The following is an 18,934-nucleotide window of genomic DNA, read 5'->3' as shown; positions in this document are numbered from 1 at the left end:
CATGTGACACTGGGCTTAGGATCTGCATAGGAAACACACACACAAGCACACACCTACCTTTGTTGCCTGCAGATGCCTCCTTGGCTGTCCCCAAACGGTATCAAACCAACACCCACGGGAAGCTGTAAGCATAGAGGACATGCCTGCACCCCATTGGACTTACCTGTGTGGGTTAAATCCGGGTTATTTGACAACCTATGGCGGTGATGGTTCTGCTCAGGCAGAGCAGTGCTGATGCTCCTCATAAAGCTGTCGCTGCTGTGAAGGTTCTAGGTGACATCACAAATCCCTATGGTTACATACACAACAAAGCTGGGTTGTTGTTGTTTACACTCTGCAAGGCCTGTGGAAGTGAGTGACATCATAGCACTGTAGTTCTGAGGGTTCTAGATGGATGCAACAATCTCCTGTTGCTTCTATGAAGGCCATAATAGACGACATCACCAAACAGCTCCATAGTCACATACACAGCAAAGGAGAGATGTTGTTTACACCTAGTGATGTCAGTGGTATTGAGTGACATCACAGCACAGTGCTAAGGCTCCTGGGCCTGGACACAGCAGCGGCTGCAATATCTCAACGGAGAATACGTTTATATATATGTGTGTGTGTGTGCGCGTATATATATATATATATATATATATATATATATATATATATATATATTTCTCCGCCGAAATCACTTTTAAACCCATTTCCACCTTTTTTTCCCTTCTCTTCCTCTTACTTTTTTTTCACGTTTTTTTACGTTTTTCTCCTTTTCGCCTCTTTTCTGGGCGTATTATTCTTCTTTTTCTTCTTTTTTTTCGTCTAATGCATACCCCATCAGTGCAGCAATGCTTATTCAATACCGCCAGCAGATGGAGACACTGGGGGATAATTTTCTAAGGATTTATACTGATTTTTCCTGTCTGAATTTGTCGCACAGAAAGTTGCAGGCCAAATATGTGTGACATTTCTGCGACTTTAGCTTCTAGAGCATTTTTACAACATTATACATAGGTGCTGAATACATAAAAAGCGACTGTTCAGCGACAGACAAGTCGCATCGGCTGAAAGTAGGCCAGAATGTCAGTCCATGTTGGAGCAGGTTTAGATACAGTCTAAAGTATAGATCTCAAAGTCTGTGCACAGAATTTAGCAAGGGCCTCGCACCTTCTGATGCATCAGGTAGGTGCACAATAGCATAGCCTAACCCTCTGTACTTTGGTCTATATTGATGCGGGACATAGACAGCCAGCTGATGACCAATCCATTAGTGCAATGGATGGCTGGAAGCATTTGTCTTTGCCTTTGCAATACCACAGAAGCAATGCATGGTCAATGTACAGCAATGACACACCTGTGTGAACAGCCAGGAGACCCCCCCCCCCCCCCCATGTTATGTTACATAGTTACATAGTTAGTACGGTCGAAAAAAGACATATGTCCATCAAGTTCAACCAGGGAATTAAGGGGTAGGGGTGTGGCGCGATATTGGGGAAGGGATGAGATTTTATATTTCTTCATAAGCATTAATCTTATTTTGTCAATTAGGAACATTCAGCACCCACCCGCTATCAAGGCAGCTGCCTATCATGTCATGCCCTACCTGCACAGGTGTGCTGGCTACTCAAATGATCCAATTAAGGAGGCCATTTAGTCAGCAGCAGCAGAAGTCCTGTGCCTGGACGCTCCAACAGGGGCCAGACACAAGCAGAAGCAGAAGCAGCAGAAGCAGCAGCAGCAGCACCACCTTTTGTTTTTTGGCTGCAGCAGCAAGGCCCACAGGGCTGGCTAGCTGGCTAGCCAGCAAGCAGGTAGCAATGAAAGTAGGAATCTTTCTTTTTAACCCTGTAAGGGGGTGGTGCACTGTACCCGAAGATACTGCCATATCGGGTCAATGCATAGGGCGACGGAAGCAAGCTTCGAAATCGGCCCCCGTTCTCAAAAATCCATTTAATATATGGTCCCCAGATAGGGGACGTATCAGATATTAAACTGATAAGAACAGATACTACACTTGATCTTAGCCAAAAGGCCGAGAAGCGATAACCGTGAAAGGGGCGGGCCCAACAAGGTCCCCTTCATGGGCACTATCACTGCTTGCTGTCAGGGAGGCTGCCAGACAATTTTCCATGCACACTCTGGGCTGGGGGGCAGTCAACCACCAGTACACACAGCAGAACCTAAACCCATACCATTATTGCTAAGCAGCAAGACAGGGGCCCATTGCACTCCCACGGGGCCTTTTTAAATGCAATCCATAACCCGGATTTGCCAGGAACCCTTCTTACTCCTCCTACTTGCATGTGACACTGGGCTTAGGATCTGCATAGGAAACACACACACAAGCACACACCTACCTTTGTTGCCTGCAGATGCCTCCTTGGCTGTCCCCAAACGGTATCAAACCAACACCCACGGGAAGCTGTAAGCATAGAGGACATGCCTGCACCCCATTGGACTTACCTGTGTGGGTTAAATCCGGGTTATTTGACAACCTATGGCGGTGATGGTTCTGCTCAGGCAGAGCAGTGCTGATGCTCCTCATAAAGCTGTCGCTGCTGTGAAGGTTCTAGGTGACATCACAAATCCCTATGGTTACATACACAACAAAGCTGGGTTGTTGTTGTTTACACTCTGCAAGGCCTGTGGAAGTGAGTGACATCATAGCACTGTAGTTCTGAGGGTTCTAGATGGATGCAACAATCTCCTGTTGCTTCTATGAAGGCCATAATAGACGACATCACCAAACAGCTCCATAGTCACATACACAGCAAAGGAGAGATGTTGTTTACACCTAGTGATGTCAGTGGTATTGAGTGACATCACAGCACAGTGCTAAGGCTCCTGGGCCTGGACACAGCAGCGGCTGCAATATCTCAACGGAGAATACGTTTATATATATGTGTGTGTGTGCGCGTATATATATATATATATATATATATATATATATATATATATATATTTCTCCGCCGAAATCACTTTTAAACCCATTTCCACCTTTTTTTCCCTTCTCTTCCTCTTACTTTTTTTTCACGTTTTTTTACGTTTTTCTCCTTTTCGCCTCTTTTCTGGGCGTATTATTCTTCTTTTTCTTCTTTTTTTTCGTCTAATGCATACCCCATCAGTGCAGCAATGCTTATTCAATACCGCCAGCAGATGGAGACACTGGGGGATAATTTTCTAAGGATTTATACTGATTTTTCCTGTCTGAATTTGTCGCACAGAAAGTTGCAGGCCAAATATGTGTGACATTTCTGCGACTTTAGCTTCTAGAGCATTTTTACAACATTATACATAGGTGCTGAATACATAAAAAGCGACTGTTCAGCGACAGACAAGTCGCATCGGCTGAAAGTAGGCCAGAATGTCAGTCCATGTTGGAGCAGGTTTAGATACAGTCTAAAGTATAGATCTCAAAGTCTGTGCACAGAATTTAGCAAGGGCCTCGCACCTTCTGATGCATCAGGTAGGTGCACAATAGCATAGCCTAACCCTCTGTACTTTGGTCTATATTGATGCGGGACATAGACAGCCAGCTGATGACCAATCCATTAGTGCAATGGATGGCTGGAAGCATTTGTCTTTGCCTTTGCAATACCACAGAAGCAATGCATGGTCAATGTACAGCAATGACACACCTGTGTGAACAGCCAGGAGACCCCCCCCCCCCCCCCATGTTATGTTACATAGTTACATAGTTAGTACGGTCGAAAAAAGACATATGTCCATCAAGTTCAACCAGGGAATTAAGGGGTAGGGGTGTGGCGCGATATTGGGGAAGGGATGAGATTTTATATTTCTTCATAAGCATTAATCTTATTTTGTCAATTAGGAACATTCAGCACCCACCCGCTATCAAGGCAGCTGCCTATCATGTCATGCCCTACCTGCACAGGTGTGCTGGCTACTCAAATGATCCAATTAAGGAGGCCATTTAGTCAGCAGCAGCAGAAGTCCTGTGCCTGGACGCTCCAACAGGGGCCAGACACAAGCAGAAGCAGAAGCAGCAGAAGCAGCAGCAGCAGCACCACCTTTTGTTTTTTGGCTGCAGCAGCAAGGCCCACAGGGCTGGCTAGCTGGCTAGCCAGCAAGCAGGTAGCAATGAAAGTAGGAATCTTTCTTTTTAACCCTGTAAGGGGGTGGTGCACTGTACCCGAAGATACTGCCATATCGGGTCAATGCATAGGGCGACGGAAGCAAGCTTCGAAATCGGCCCCCGTTCTCAAAAATCCATTTAATATATGGTCCCCAGATAGGGGACGTATCAGATATTAAACTGATAAGAACAGATACTACACTTGATCTTAGCCAAAAGGCCGAGAAGCGATAACCGTGAAAGGGGCGGGCCCAACAAGGTCCCCTTCATGGGCACTATCACTGCTTGCTGTCAGGGAGGCTGCCAGACAATTTTCCATGCACACTCTGGGCTGGGGGGCAGTCAACCACCAGTACACACAGCAGAACCTAAACCCATACCATTATTGCTAAGCAGCAAGACAGGGGCCCATTGCACTCCCACGGGGCCTTTTTAAATGCAATCCATAACCCGGATTTGCCAGGAACCCTTCTTACTCCTCCTACTTGCATGTGACACTGGGCTTAGGATCTGCATAGGAAACACACACACAAGCACACACCTACCTTTGTTGCCTGCAGATGCCTCCTTGGCTGTCCCCAAACGGTATCAAACCAACACCCACGGGAAGCTGTAAGCATAGAGGACATGCCTGCACCCCATTGGACTTACCTGTGTGGGTTAAATCCGGGTTATTTGACAACCTATGGCGGTGATGGTTCTGCTCAAGCAGAGCAGTGCTGATGCTCCTCATAAAGCTGTCGCTGCTGTGAAGGTTCTAGGTGACATCACAAATCCCTATGGTTACATACACAACAAAGCTGGGTTGTTGTTGTTTACACTCTGCAAGGCCTGTGGAAGTGAGTGACATCATAGCACTGTAGTTCTGAGGGTTCTAGATGGATGCAACAATCTCCTGTTGCTTCTATGAAGGCCATAATAGACGACATCACCAAACAGCTCCATAGTCACATACACAGCAAAGGAGAGATGTTGTTTACACCTAGTGATGTCAGTGGTATTGAGTGACATCACAGCACAGTGCTAAGGCTCCTGGGCCTGGACACAGCAGCGGCTGCAATATCTCAACGGAGAATACGTTTATATATATGTGTGTGTGTGCGCGTATATATATATATATATATATATATATATATATATATATATATATATATATTTCTCCGCCGAAATCACTTTTAAACCCATTTCCACCTTTTTTTCCCTTCTCTTCCTCTTACTTTTTTTTCACGTTTTTTTACGTTTTTCTCCTTTTCGCCTCTTTTCTGGGCGTATTATTCTTCTTTTTCTTCTTTTTTTTCGTCTAATGCATACCCCATCAGTGCAGCAATGCTTATTCAATACCGCCAGCAGATGGAGACACTGGGGGATAATTTTCTAAGGATTTATACTGATTTTTCCTGTCTGAATTTGTCGCACAGAAAGTTGCAGGCCAAATATGTGTGACATTTCTGCGACTTTAGCTTCTAGAGCATTTTTACAACATTATACATAGGTGCTGAATACATAAAAAGCGACTGTTCAGCGACAGACAAGTCGCATCGGCTGAAAGTAGGCCAGAATGTCAGTCCATGTTGGAGCAGGTTTAGATACAGTCTAAAGTATAGATCTCAAAGTCTGTGCACAGAATTTAGCAAGGGCCTCGCACCTTCTGATGCATCAGGTAGGTGCACAATAGCATAGCCTAACCCTCTGTACTTTGGTCTATATTGATGCGGGACATAGACAGCCAGCTGATGACCAATCCATTAGTGCAATGGATGGCTGGAAGCATTTGTCTTTGCCTTTGCAATACCACAGAAGCAATGCATGGTCAATGTACAGCAATGACACACCTGTGTGAACAGCCAGGAGACCCCCCCCCCCCCCCCCCCATGTTATGTTACATAGTTACATAGTTAGTACGGTCGAAAAAAGACATATGTCCATCAAGTTCAACCAGGGAATTAAGGGGTAGGGGTGTGGCGCGATATTGGGGAAGGGATGAGATTTTATATTTCTTCATAAGCATTAATCTTATTTTGTCAATTAGGAACATTCAGCACCCACCCGCTATCAAGGCAGCTGCCTATCATGTCATGCCCTACCTGCACAGGTGTGCTGGCTACTCAAATGATCCAATTAAGGAGGCCATTTAGTCAGCAGCAGCAGAAGTCCTGTGCCTGGACGCTCCAACAGGGGCCAGACACAAGCAGAAGCAGAAGCAGCAGAAGCAGCAGCAGCAGCACCACCTTTTGTTTTTTGGCTGCAGCAGCAAGGCCCACAGGGCTGGCTAGCTGGCTAGCCAGCAAGCAGGTAGCAATGAAAGTAGGAATCTTTCTTTTTAACCCTGTAAGGGGGTGGTGCACTGTACCCGAAGATACTGCCATATCGGGTCAATGCATAGGGCGACGGAAGCAAGCTTCGAAATCGGCCCCCATTCTCAAAAATCCATTTAATATATGGTCCCCAGATAGGGGACGTATCAGATATTAAACTGATAAGAACAGATACTACACTTGATCTTAGCCAAAAGGCCGAGAAGCGATAACCGTGAAAGGGGCGGGCCCAACAAGGTCCCCTTCATGGGCACTATCACTGCTTGCTGTCAGGGAGGCTGCCAGACAATTTTCCATGCACACTCTTGGCTGGGGGGCAGTCAACCACCAGTACACACAGCAGAACCTAAACCCATACCATTATTGCTAAGCAGCAAGACAGGGGCCCATTGCACTCCCACGGGGCCTTTTTAAATGCAATCCATAACCCGGATTTGCCAGGAACCCTTCTTACTCCTCCTACTTGCATGTGACACTGGGCTTAGGATCTGCATAGGAAACACACACACAAGCACACACCTACCTTTGTTGCCTGCAGATGCCTCCTTGGCTGTCCCCAAACGGTATCAAACCAACACCCACGGGAAGCTGTAAGCATAGAGGACATGCCTGCACCCCATTGGACTTACCTGTGTGGGTTAAATCCGGGTTATTTGACAACCTATGGCGGTGATGGTTCTGCTCAGGCAGAGCAGTGCTGATGCTCCTCATAAAGCTGTCGCTGCTGTGAAGGTTCTAGGTGACATCACAAATCCCTATGGTTACATACACAACAAAGCTGGGTTGTTGTTGTTTACACTCTGCAAGGCCTGTGGAAGTGAGTGACATCATAGCACTGTAGTTCTGAGGGTTCTAGATGGATGCAACAATCTCCTGTTGCTTCTATGAAGGCCATAATAGACGACATCACCAAACAGCTCCATAGTCACATACACAGCAAAGGAGAGATGTTGTTTACACCTAGTGATGTCAGTGGTATTGAGTGACATCACAGCACAGTGCTAAGGCTCCTGGGCCTGGACACAGCAGCGGCTGCAATATCTCAACGGAGAATACGTTTATATATATGTGTGTGTGTGCACGTATATATATATATATATATATATATATATATATATATATATATATATATATATATTTCTCCGCCGAAATCACTTTTAAACCCATTTCCACCTTTTTTTCCCTTCTCTTCCTCTTACTTTTTTTTCACGTTTTTTTACGTTTTTCTCCTTTTCGCCTCTTTTCTGGGCGTATTATTCTTCTTTTTCTTCTTTTTTTTCGTCTAATGCATACCCCATCAGTGCAGCAATGCTTATTCAATACCGCCAGCAGATGGAGACACTGGGGGATAATTTTCTAAGGATTTATACTGATTTTTCCTGTCTGAATTTGTCGCACAGAAAGTTGCAGGCCAAATATGTGTGACATTTCTGCGACTTTAGCTTCTAGAGCATTTTTACAACATTATACATAGGTGCTGAATACATAAAAAGCGACTGTTCAGCGACAGACAAGTCGCATCGGCTGAAAGTAGGCCAGAATGTCAGTCCATGTTGGAGCAGGTTTAGATACAGTCTAAAGTATAGATCTCAAAGTCTGTGCACAGAATTTAGCAAGGGCCTCGCACCTTCTGATGCATCAGGTAGGTGCACAATAGCATAGCCTAACCCTCTGTACTTTGGTCTATATTGATGCGGGACATAGACAGCCAGCTGATGACCAATCCATTAGTGCAATGGATGGCTGGAAGCATTTGTCTTTGCCTTTGCAATACCACAGAAGCAATGCATGGTCAATGTACAGCAATGACACACCTGTGTGAACAGCCAGGAGACCCCCCCCCCCCCCCCCATGTTATGTTACATAGTTACATAGTTAGTACGGTCGAAAAAAGACATATGTCCATCAAGTTCAACCAGGGAATTAAGGGGTAGGGGTGTGGCGCGATATTGGGGAAGGGATGAGATTTTATATTTCTTCATAAGCATTAATCTTATTTTGTCAATTAGGAACATTCAGCACCCACCCGCTATCAAGGCAGCTGCCTATCATGTCATGCCCTACCTGCACAGGTGTGCTGGCTACTCAAATGATCCAATTAAGGAGGCCATTTAGTCAGCAGCAGCAGAAGTCCTGTGCCTGGACGCTCCAACAGGGGCCAGACACAAGCAGAAGCAGAAGCAGAAGCAGCAGAAGCAGCAGCACCACCTTTTGTTTTTTGGCTGCAGCAGCAGCAAGGCCCACAGGGCTGGCTAGCTGGCTAGCCAGCAAGCAGGTAGCAATGAAAGTAGGAATCTTTCTTTTTAACCCTGTAAGGGGGTGGTGCACTGTACCCGAAGATACTGCCATATCGGGTCAATGCATAGGGCGACGGAAGCAAGCTTCGAAATCGGCCCCCGTTCTCAAAAATCCATTTAATATATGGTCCCCAGATAGGGGACGTATCAGATATTAAACTGATAAGAACAGATACTACACTTGATCTTAGCCAAAAGGCCGAGAAGCGATAACCGTGAAAGGGGCGGGCCCAACAAGGTCCCCTTCATGGGCACTATCACTGCTTGCTGTCAGGGAGGCTGCCAGACAATTTTCCATGCACACTCTGGGCTGGGGGGCAGTCAACCACCAGTACACACAGCAGAACCTAAACCCATACCATTATTGCTAAGCAGCAAGACAGGGGCCCATTGCACTCCCACGGGGCCTTTTTAAATGCAATCCATAACCCGGATTTGCCAGGAACCCTTCTTACTCCTCCTACTTGCATGTGACACTGGGCTTAGGATCTGCATAGGAAACACACACACAAGCACACACCTACCTTTGTTGCCTGCAGATGCCTCCTTGGCTGTCCCCAAACGGTATCAAACCAACACCCACGGGAAGCTGTAAGCATAGAGGACATGCCTGCACCCCATTGGACTTACCTGTGTGGGTTAAATCCGGGTTATTTGACAACCTATGGCGGTGATGGTTCTGCTCAGGCAGAGCAGTGCTGATGCTCCTCATAAAGCTGTCGCTGCTGTGAAGGTTCTAGGTGACATCACAAATCCCTATGGTTACATACACAACAAAGCTGGGTTGTTGTTGTTTACACTCTGCAAGGCCTGTGGAAGTGAGTGACATCATAGCACTGTAGTTCTGAGGGTTCTAGATGGATGCAACAATCTCCTGTTGCTTCTATGAAGGCCATAATAGACGACATCACCAAACAGCTCCATAGTCACATACACAGCAAAGGAGAGATGTTGTTTACACCTAGTGATGTCAGTGGTATTGAGTGACATCACAGCACAGTGCTAAGGCTCCTGGGCCTGGACACAGCAGCGGCTGCAATATCTCAACGGAGAATACGTTTATATATATGTGTGTGTGTGCGCGTATATATATATATATATATATATATATATATATATATATTTCTCCGCCGAAATCACTTTTAAACCCATTTCCACCTTTTTTTCCCTTCTCTTCCTCTTACTTTTTTTTCACGTTTTTTTACGTTTTTCTCCTTTTCGCCTCTTTTCTGGGCGTATTATTCTTCTTTTTCTTCTTTTTTTTCGTCTAATGCATACCCCATCAGTGCAGCAATGCTTATTCAATACCGCCAGCAGATGGAGACACTGGGGGATAATTTTCTAAGGATTTATACTGATTTTTCCTGTCTGAATTTGTCGCACAGAAAGTTGCAGGCCAAATATGTGTGACATTTCTGCGACTTTAGCTTCTAGAGCATTTTTACAACATTATACATAGGTGCTGAATACATAAAAAGCGACTGTTCAGCGACAGACAAGTCGCATCGGCTGAAAGTAGGCCAGAATGTCAGTCCATGTTGGAGCAGGTTTAGATACAGTCTAAAGTATAGATCTCAAAGTCTGTGCACAGAATTTAGCAAGGGCCTCGCACCTTCTGATGCATCAGGTAGGTGCACAATAGCATAGCCTAACCCTCTGTACTTTGGTCTATATTGATGCGGGACATAGACAGCCAGCTGATGACCAATCCATTAGTGCAATGGATGGCTGGAAGCATTTGTCTTTGCCTTTGCAATACCACAGAAGCAATGCATGGTCAATGTACAGCAATGACACACCTGTGTGAACAGCCAGGAGACCCCCCCCCCCCCCCCCCATGTTATGTTACATAGTTACATAGTTAGTACGGTCGAAAAAAGACATATGTCCATCAAGTTCAACCAGGGAATTAAGGGGTAGGGGTGTGGCGCGATATTGGGGAAGGGATGAGATTTTATATTTCTTCATAAGCATTAATCTTATTTTGTCAATTAGGAACATTCAGCACCCACCCGCTATCAAGGCAGCTGCCTATCATGTCATGCCCTACCTGCACAGGTGTGCTGGCTACTCAAATGATCCAATTAAGGAGGCCATTTAGTCAGCAGCAGCAGAAGTCCTGTGCCTGGACGCTCCAACAGGGGCCAGACACAAGCAGAAGCAGAAGCAGCAGCAGCAGCACCACCTTTTGTTTTTTGGCTGCAGCAGCAAGGCCCACAGGGCTGGCTAGCTGGCTAGCCAGCAAGCAGGTAGCAATGAAAGTAGGAATCTTTCTTTTTAACCCTGTAAGGGGGTGGTGCACTGTACCCGAAGATACTGCCATATCGGGTCAATGCATAGGGCGACGGAAGCAAGCTTCGAAATCGGCCCCCGTTCTCAAAAATCCATTTAATATATGGTCCCCAGATAGGGGACGTATCAGATATTAAACTGATAAGAACAGATACTACACTTGATCTTAGCCAAAAGGCCGAGAAGCGATAACCGTGAAAGGGGCGGGCCCAACAAGGTCCCCTTCATGGGCACTATCACTGCTTGCTGTCAGGGAGGCTGCCAGACAATTTTCCATGCACACTCTGGGCTGGGGGGCAGTCAACCACCAGTACACACAGCAGAACCTAAACCCATACCATTATTGCTAAGCAGCAAGACAGGGGCCCATTGCACTCCCACGGGGCCTTTTTAAATGCAATCCATAACCCGGATTTGCCAGGAACCCTTCTTACTCCTCCTACTTGCATGTGACACTGGGCTTAGGATCTGCATAGGAAACACACACACAAGCACACACCTACCTTTGTTGCCTGCAGATGCCTCCTTGGCTGTCCCCAAACGGTATCAAACCAACACCCACGGGAAGCTGTAAGCATAGAGGACATGCCTGCACCCCATTGGACTTACCTGTGTGGGTTAAATCCGGGTTATTTGACAACCTATGGCGGTGATGGTTCTGCTCAGGCAGAGCAGTGCTGATGCTCCTCATAAAGCTGTCGCTGCTGTGAAGGTTCTAGGTGACATCACAAATCCCTATGGTTACATACACAACAAAGCTGGGTTGTTGTTGTTTACACTCTGCAAGGCCTGTGGAAGTGAGTGACATCATAGCACTGTAGTTCTGAGGGTTCTAGATGGATGCAACAATCTCCTGTTGCTTCTATGAAGGCCATAATAGACGACATCACCAAACAGCTCCATAGTCACATACACAGCAAAGGAGAGATGTTGTTTACACCTAGTGATGTCAGTGGTATTGAGTGACATCACAGCACAGTGCTAAGGCTCCTGGGCCTGGACACAGCAGCGGCTGCAATATCTCAACGGAGAATACGTTTATATATATGTGTGTGTGTGCGCGTATATATATATATATATATATATATATATATATATATATATATATATTTCTCCGCCGAAATCACTTTTAAACCCATTTCCACCTTTTTTTCCCTTCTCTTCCTCTTACTTTTTTTTCACGTTTTTTTACGTTTTTCTCCTTTTCGCCTCTTTTCTGGGCGTATTATTCTTCTTTTTCTTCTTTTTTTTCGTCTAATGCATACCCCATCAGTGCAGCAATGCTTATTCAATACCGCCAGCAGATGGAGACACTGGGGGATAATTTTCTAAGGATTTATACTGATTTTTCCTGTCTGAATTTGTCGCACAGAAAGTTGCAGGCCAAATATGTGTGACATTTCTGCGACTTTAGCTTCTAGAGCATTTTTACAACATTATACATAGGTGCTGAATACATAAAAAGCGACTGTTCAGCGACAGACAAGTCGCATCGGCTGAAAGTAGGCCAGAATGTCAGTCCATGTTGGAGCAGGTTTAGATACAGTCTAAAGTATAGATCTCAAAGTCTGTGCACAGAATTTAGCAAGGGCCTCGCACCTTCTGATGCATCAGGTAGGTGCACAATAGCATAGCCTAACCCTCTGTACTTTGGTCTATATTGATGCGGGACATAGACAGCCAGCTGATGACCAATCCATTAGTGCAATGGATGGCTGGAAGCATTTGTCTTTGCCTTTGCAATACCACAGAAGCAATGCATGGTCAATGTACAGCAATGACACACCTGTGTGAACAGCCAGGAGACCCCCCCCCCCCCATGTTATGTTACATAGTTACATAGTTAGTACGGTCGAAAAAAGACATATGTCCATCAAGTTCAACCAGGGAATTAAGGGGTAGGGGTGTGGCGCGATATTGGGGAAGGGATGAGATTTTATATTTCTTCATAAGCATTAATCTTATTTTGTCAATTAGGAACATTCAGCACCCACCCGCTATCAAGGCAGCTGCCTATCATGTCATGCCCTACCTGCACAGGTGTGCTGGCTACTCAAATGATCCAATTAAGGAGGCCATTTAGTCAGCAGCAGCAGAAGTCCTGTGCCTGGACGCTCCAACAGGGGCCAGACACAAGCAGAAGCAGAAGCAGCAGAAGCAGCAGCAGCAGCACCACCTTTTGTTTTTTGGCTGCAGCAGCAAGGCCCACAGGGCTGGCTAGCTGGCTAGCCAGCAAGCAGGTAGCAATGAAAGTAGGAATCTTTCTTTTTAACCCTGTAAGGGGGTGGTGCACTGTACCCGAAGATACTGCCATATCGGGTCAATGCATAGGGCGACGGAAGCAAGCTTCGAAATCGGCCCCCGTTCTCAAAAATCCATTTAATATATGGTCCCCAGATAGGGGACGTATCAGATATTAAACTGATAAGAACAGATACTACACTTGATCTTAGCCAAAAGGCCGAGAAGCGATAACCGTGAAAGGGGCGGGCCCAACAAGGTCCCCTTCATGGGCACTATCACTGCTTGCTGTCAGGGAGGCTGCCAGACAATTTTCCATGCACACTCTGGGCTGGGGGGCAGTCAACCACCAGTACACACAGCAGAACCTAAACCCATACCATTATTGCTAAGCAGCAAGACAGGGGCCCATTGCACTCCCACGGGGCCTTTTTAAATGCAATCCATAACCCGGATTTGCCAGGAACCCTTCTTACTCCTCCTACTTGCATGTGACACTGGGCTTAGGATCTGCATAGGAAACACACACACAAGCACACACCTACCTTTGTTGCCTGCAGATGCCTCCTTGGCTGTCCCCAAACGGTATCAAACCAACACCCACGGGAAGCTGTAAGCATAGAGGACATGCCTGCACCCCATTGGACTTACCTGTGTGGGTTAAATCCGGGTTATTTGACAACCTATGGCGGTGATGGTTCTGCTCAGGCAGAGCAGTGCTGATGCTCCTCATAAAGCGTCGCTGCTGTGAAGGTTCTAGGTGACATCACAAATCCCTATGGTTACATACACAACAAAGCTGGGTTGTTGTTGTTTACACTCTGCAAGGCCTGTGGAAGTGAGTGACATCATAGCACTGTAGTTCTGAGGGTTCTAGATGGATGCAACAATCTCCTGTTGCTTCTATGAAGGCCATAATAGACGACATCACCAAACAGCTCCATAGTCACATACACAGCAAAGGAGAGATGTTGTTTACACCTAGTGATGTCAGTGGTATTGAGTGACATCACAGCACAGTGCTAAGGCTCCTGGGCCTGGACACAGCAGCGGCTGCAATATCTCAACGGAGAATACGTTTATATATATGTGTGTGTGTGCGCGTATATATATATATATATATATATATATATATATATATATATATATATATATATATATATATTCTCCGCCGAAATCACTTTTAAACCCATTTCCACCTTTTTTTCCCGTCTCTTCCTCTTACTTTTTTTTCACGTTTTTTTACATTTTTCTCCTTTTCGCCTCTTTTCTGGGCGTATTATTCTTCTTTTTCTTCTTTTTTTTCGTCTAATGCATACCCCATCAGTGCAGCAATGCTTATTCAATACCGCCAGCAGATGGAGACACTGGGGGATAATTTTCTAAGGATTTATACTGATTTTTCCTGTCTGAATTTGTCGCACAGAAAGTTGCAGGCCAAATATGTGTGACATTTCTGCGACTTTAGCTTCTAGAGCATTTTTACAACATTATACATAGGTGCTGAATACATAAAAAGCGACTGTTCAGCGACAGACAAGTCGCATCGGCTGAAAGTAGGCCAGAATGTCAGTCCATGTTGGAGCAGGTTTAGATACAGTCTAAAGTATAGATCTCAAAGTCTGTGCACAGAATTTAGCAAGGGCCTCGCACCTTCTGATGCATCAGGTAGGTGCACAATAGCATAGCCTAACCCTCTGTACTTTGGTCTATATTGATGCGGGACATAGACAGCCAGCTGATGACCAATCCATTAGTGCAATGGATGGCTGGAAGCATTTGTCTTTGCCTTTGCAATACCACAGAAGCAATGCATGGTCAATGTACAGCAATGACACACCTGTGTGAACAGCCAGGAGACCCCCCCCCCCCCCATGTTATGTTACATAGTTACATAGTTAGTACGGTCGAAAAAAGACATATGTCCATCAAGTTCAACCAGGGAATTAAGGGGTAGGGGTGTGGCGCGATATTGGGGAAGGGATGAGATTTTATATTTCTTCATAAGCATTAATCTTATTTTGTCAATTAGGAACATTCAGCACCCACCCGCTATCAAGGCAGCTGCCTATCATGTCATGCCCTACCTGCACAGGTGTGCTGGCTACTCAAATGATCCAATTAAGGAGGCCATTTAGTCAGCAGCAGCAGAAGTCCTGTGCCTGGACGCTCCAACAGGGGCCAGACACAAGCAGAAGCAGAAGCAGCAGAAGCAGCAGCAGCAGCACCACCTTTTGTTTTTTGGCTGCAGCAGCAAGGCCCACAGGGCTGGCTAGCTGGCTAGCCAGCAAGCAGGTAGCAATGAAAGTAGGAATCTTTCTTTTTAACCCTGTAAGGGGGTGGTGCACTGTACCCGAAGATACTGCCATATCGGGTCAATGCATAGGGCGACGGAAGCAAGCTTCGAAATCGGCCCCCGTTCTCAAAAATCCATTTAATATATGGTCCCCAGATAGGGGACGTATCAGATATTAAACTGATAAGAACAGATACTACACTTGATCTTAGCCAAAAGGCCGAGAAGCGATAACCGTGAAAGGGGCGGGCCCAACAAGGTCCCCTTCATGGGCACTATCACTGCTTGCTGTCAGGGAGGCTGCCAGACAATTTTCCATGCACACTCTGGGCTGGGGGGCAGTCAACCACCAGTACACACAGCAGAACCTAAACCCATACCATTATTGCTAAGCAGCAAGACAGGGGCCCATTGCACTCCCACGGGGCCTTTTTAAATGCAATCCATAACCCGGGTTTGCCAGGAACCCTTCTTACTCCTCCTACTTGCATGTGACACTGGGCTTAGGATCTGCATAGGAAACACACACACAAGCACACACCTACCTTTGTTGCCTGCAGATGCCTCCTTGGCTGTCCCCAAACGGTATCAAACCAACACCCACGGGAAGCTGTAAGCATAGAGGACATGCCTGCACCCCATTGGACTTACCTGTGTGGGTTAAATCCGGGTTATTTGACAACCTATGGCGGTGATGGTTCTGCTCAGGCAGAGCAGTGCTGATGCTCCTCATAAAGCTGTCGCTGCTGTGAAGGTTCTAGGTGACATCACAAATCCCTATGGTTACATACACAACAAAGCTGGGTTGTTGTTGTTTACACTCTGCAAGGCCTGTGGAAGTGAGTGACATCATAGCACTGTAGTTCTGAGGGTTCTAGATGGATGCAACAATCTCCTGTTGCTTCTATGAAGGCCATAATAGACGACATCACCAAACAGCTCCATAGTCACATACACAGCAAAGGAGAGATGTTGTTTACACCTAGTGATGTCAGTGGTATTGAGTGACATCACAGCACAGTGCTAAGGCTCCTGGGCCTGGACACAGCAGCGGCTGCAATATCTCAACGGAGAATACGTTTATATATATGTGTGTGTGTGCGCGTATATATATATATATATATATATATATATATATATATATATATTTCTCCGCCAAAATCACTTTTAAACCCATTTCCACCTTTTTTTCCCTTCTCTTCCTCTTACTTTTTTTTCACGTTTTTTTACGTTTTTCTCCTTTTCGCCTCTTTTCTGGGCGTATTATTCTTCTTTTTCTTCTTTTTTTTCGTCTAATGCATACCCCATCAGTGCAGCAATGCTTATTCAATACCGCCAGCAGATGGAGACACTGGGGGATAATTTTCTAAGGATTTATACTGATTTTTCCTGTCTGAATTTGTCGCACAGAAAGTTGCAGGCCAAATATGTGTGACATTTCTGCGACTTTAGCTTCTAGAGCATTTTTACAACATTATACATAGGTGCTGAATACATAAAAAGCGACTGTTCAGCGACAGACAAGTCGCATCGGCTGAAAGTAGGCCAGAATGTCAGTCCATGTTGGAGCAGGTTTAGATACAGTCTAAAGTATAGATCTCAAAGTCTGTGCACAGAATTTAGCAAGGGCCTCGCACCTTCTGATGCATCAGGTAGGTGCACAATAGCATAGCCTAACCCTCTGTACTTTGGTCTATATTGATGCGGGACATAGACAGCCAGCTGATGACCAATCCATTAGTGCAATGGATGGCTGGAAGCATTTGTCTTTGCCTTTGCAATACCACAGAAGCAATGCATGGTCAATGTACAGCAATGACACACCTGTGTGAACAGCCAGGAGACCCCCCCCCCCCCCATGTTATGTTACATAGTTACATAGTTAGTACGGTCGAAAAAAGACATATGTCCATCAAGTTCAACCAGGGAATTAAGGGGTAGGGGTGTGGCGCGATATTGGGGAAGGGATGAGATTTTATATTTCTTCATAAGCATTAATCTTATTTTGTCAATTAGGAACATTCAGCACCCACCCGCTATCAAGGCAGCTGCCTATCATGTCATGCCCTACCTGCACAGGTGTGCTGGCTACTCAAATGATCCAATTAAGGAGGCCATTTAGTCAGCAGCAGCAGAAGTCCTGTGCCTGGACGCTCCAACAGGGGCCAGACACAAGCAGAAGCAGAAGCAGCAGAAGCAGCAGCAGCAGCACCACCTTTTGTTTTTTGGCTGCAGCAGCAAGGCCCACAGGGCTGGCTAGCTGGCTAGCCAGCAAGCAGGTAGCAATGAAAGTAGGAATCTTTCTTTTTAACCCTGTAAGGGGGTGGTGCACTGTACCCGAAGATACTGCCATATCGGGTCAATGCATAGGGCGACGGAAGCAAGCTTCGAAATCGGCCCCCGTTCTCAAAAATCCATTTAATATATGGTCCCCAGATAGGGGACGTATCAGATATTAAACTGATAAGAACAGATACTACACTTGATCTTAGCCAAAAGGCCGAGAAGCGATAACCGTGAAAGGGGCGGGCCCAACAAGGTCCCCTTCATGGGCACTATCACTGCTTGCTGTCAGGGAGGCTGCCAGACAATTTTCCATGCACACTCTGGGCTGGGGGGCAGTCAACCACCAGTACACACAGCAGAACCTAAACCCATACCATTATTGCTAAGCAGCAAGACAGGGGCCCATTGCACTCCCACGGGGCCTTTTTAAATGCAATCCATAACCCGGATTTGCCAGGAACCCTTCTTACTCCTCCTACTTGCATGTGACACTGGGCTTAGGATCTGCATAGGAAACACACACACAAGCACACACCTACCTTTGTTGCCTGCAGATGCCTCCTTGGCTGTCCCCAAACGGTATCAAACCAACACCCACGGGAAGCTGTAAGCATAGAGGACATGCCTGCACCCCATTGGACTTACCTGTGTGGGTTAAATCCGGGTTATTTGACAACCTATGGCGGTGATGGTTCTGCTCAGGCAGAGCAGTGCTGATGCTCCTCATAAAGCTGTCGCTGCTGTGAAGGTTCTAGGTGACATCACAAATCCCTATGGTTACATACACAACAAAGCTGGGTTGTTGTTGTTTACACTCTGCAAGGCCTGTGGAAGTGAGTGACATCATAGCACTGTAGTTCTGAGGGTTCTAGATGGATGCAACAATCTCCTGTTGCTTCTATGAAGGCCATAATAGACGACATCACCAAACAGCTCCATAGTCACATACACAGCAAAGGAGAGATGTTGTTTACACCTAGTGATGTCAGTGGTATTGAGTGACATCACAGCACAGTGCTAAGGCTCCTGGGCCTGGACACAGCAGCGGCTGCAATATCTCAACGGAGAATACGTTTATATATATGTGTGTGTGTGCGCGTATATATATATATATATATATATA

The 18,934-nt window shown here is 46.0% G+C and overlaps 8 non-coding genes across 8 annotated transcripts; all 8 read right to left on the bottom strand.

Annotated features, from left to right (window-relative positions):
- Nucleotides 1-1,841: 1,841 nt before the first annotated feature.
- LOC130305547 (U2 spliceosomal RNA) lies at nucleotides 1,842-2,032 on the bottom strand. Its single transcript, XR_008855118.1, has one exon. It is a non-coding gene; the product is annotated as a U2 spliceosomal RNA (small nuclear RNA).
- Nucleotides 2,033-4,125: 2,093 nt separating this feature from the next.
- On the bottom strand, nucleotides 4,126-4,316 carry LOC130305545 (U2 spliceosomal RNA). Its single transcript, XR_008855116.1, has one exon. It is a non-coding gene; the product is annotated as a U2 spliceosomal RNA (small nuclear RNA).
- A 2,102-nt stretch (nucleotides 4,317-6,418) lies between these two features.
- On the bottom strand, nucleotides 6,419-6,609 carry LOC130305510 (U2 spliceosomal RNA). The gene has a single exon (XR_008855083.1). It is a non-coding gene; the product is annotated as a U2 spliceosomal RNA (small nuclear RNA).
- Nucleotides 6,610-8,716: 2,107 nt separating this feature from the next.
- LOC130305544 (U2 spliceosomal RNA) lies at nucleotides 8,717-8,907 on the bottom strand. The gene has a single exon (XR_008855115.1). It is a non-coding gene; the product is annotated as a U2 spliceosomal RNA (small nuclear RNA).
- Nucleotides 8,908-10,987: 2,080 nt separating this feature from the next.
- On the bottom strand, nucleotides 10,988-11,178 carry LOC130305542 (U2 spliceosomal RNA). The gene has a single exon (XR_008855114.1). It is a non-coding gene; the product is annotated as a U2 spliceosomal RNA (small nuclear RNA).
- Nucleotides 11,179-13,270: 2,092 nt separating this feature from the next.
- LOC130305541 (U2 spliceosomal RNA) lies at nucleotides 13,271-13,461 on the bottom strand. Its single transcript, XR_008855113.1, has one exon. It is a non-coding gene; the product is annotated as a U2 spliceosomal RNA (small nuclear RNA).
- Nucleotides 13,462-15,566: 2,105 nt separating this feature from the next.
- Nucleotides 15,567-15,757, bottom strand: LOC130305540 (U2 spliceosomal RNA). Its single transcript, XR_008855112.1, has one exon. It is a non-coding gene; the product is annotated as a U2 spliceosomal RNA (small nuclear RNA).
- A 2,089-nt stretch (nucleotides 15,758-17,846) lies between these two features.
- Nucleotides 17,847-18,037, bottom strand: LOC130305539 (U2 spliceosomal RNA). The gene has a single exon (XR_008855111.1). It is a non-coding gene; the product is annotated as a U2 spliceosomal RNA (small nuclear RNA).
- Between the last annotated feature and the right edge of the window lie 897 nt (nucleotides 18,038-18,934).

Source organism: Hyla sarda, unplaced genomic scaffold (genome assembly GCF_029499605.1).
Source record: "Hyla sarda isolate aHylSar1 unplaced genomic scaffold, aHylSar1.hap1 scaffold_1318, whole genome shotgun sequence".
NCBI classification, from domain to species: domain Eukaryota; kingdom Metazoa; phylum Chordata; class Amphibia; order Anura; family Hylidae; genus Hyla; species Hyla sarda.
The sequence above is the reverse complement of the archived record's forward strand: the minus strand, read 5'-3'. Positions and strand labels throughout refer to the sequence as shown.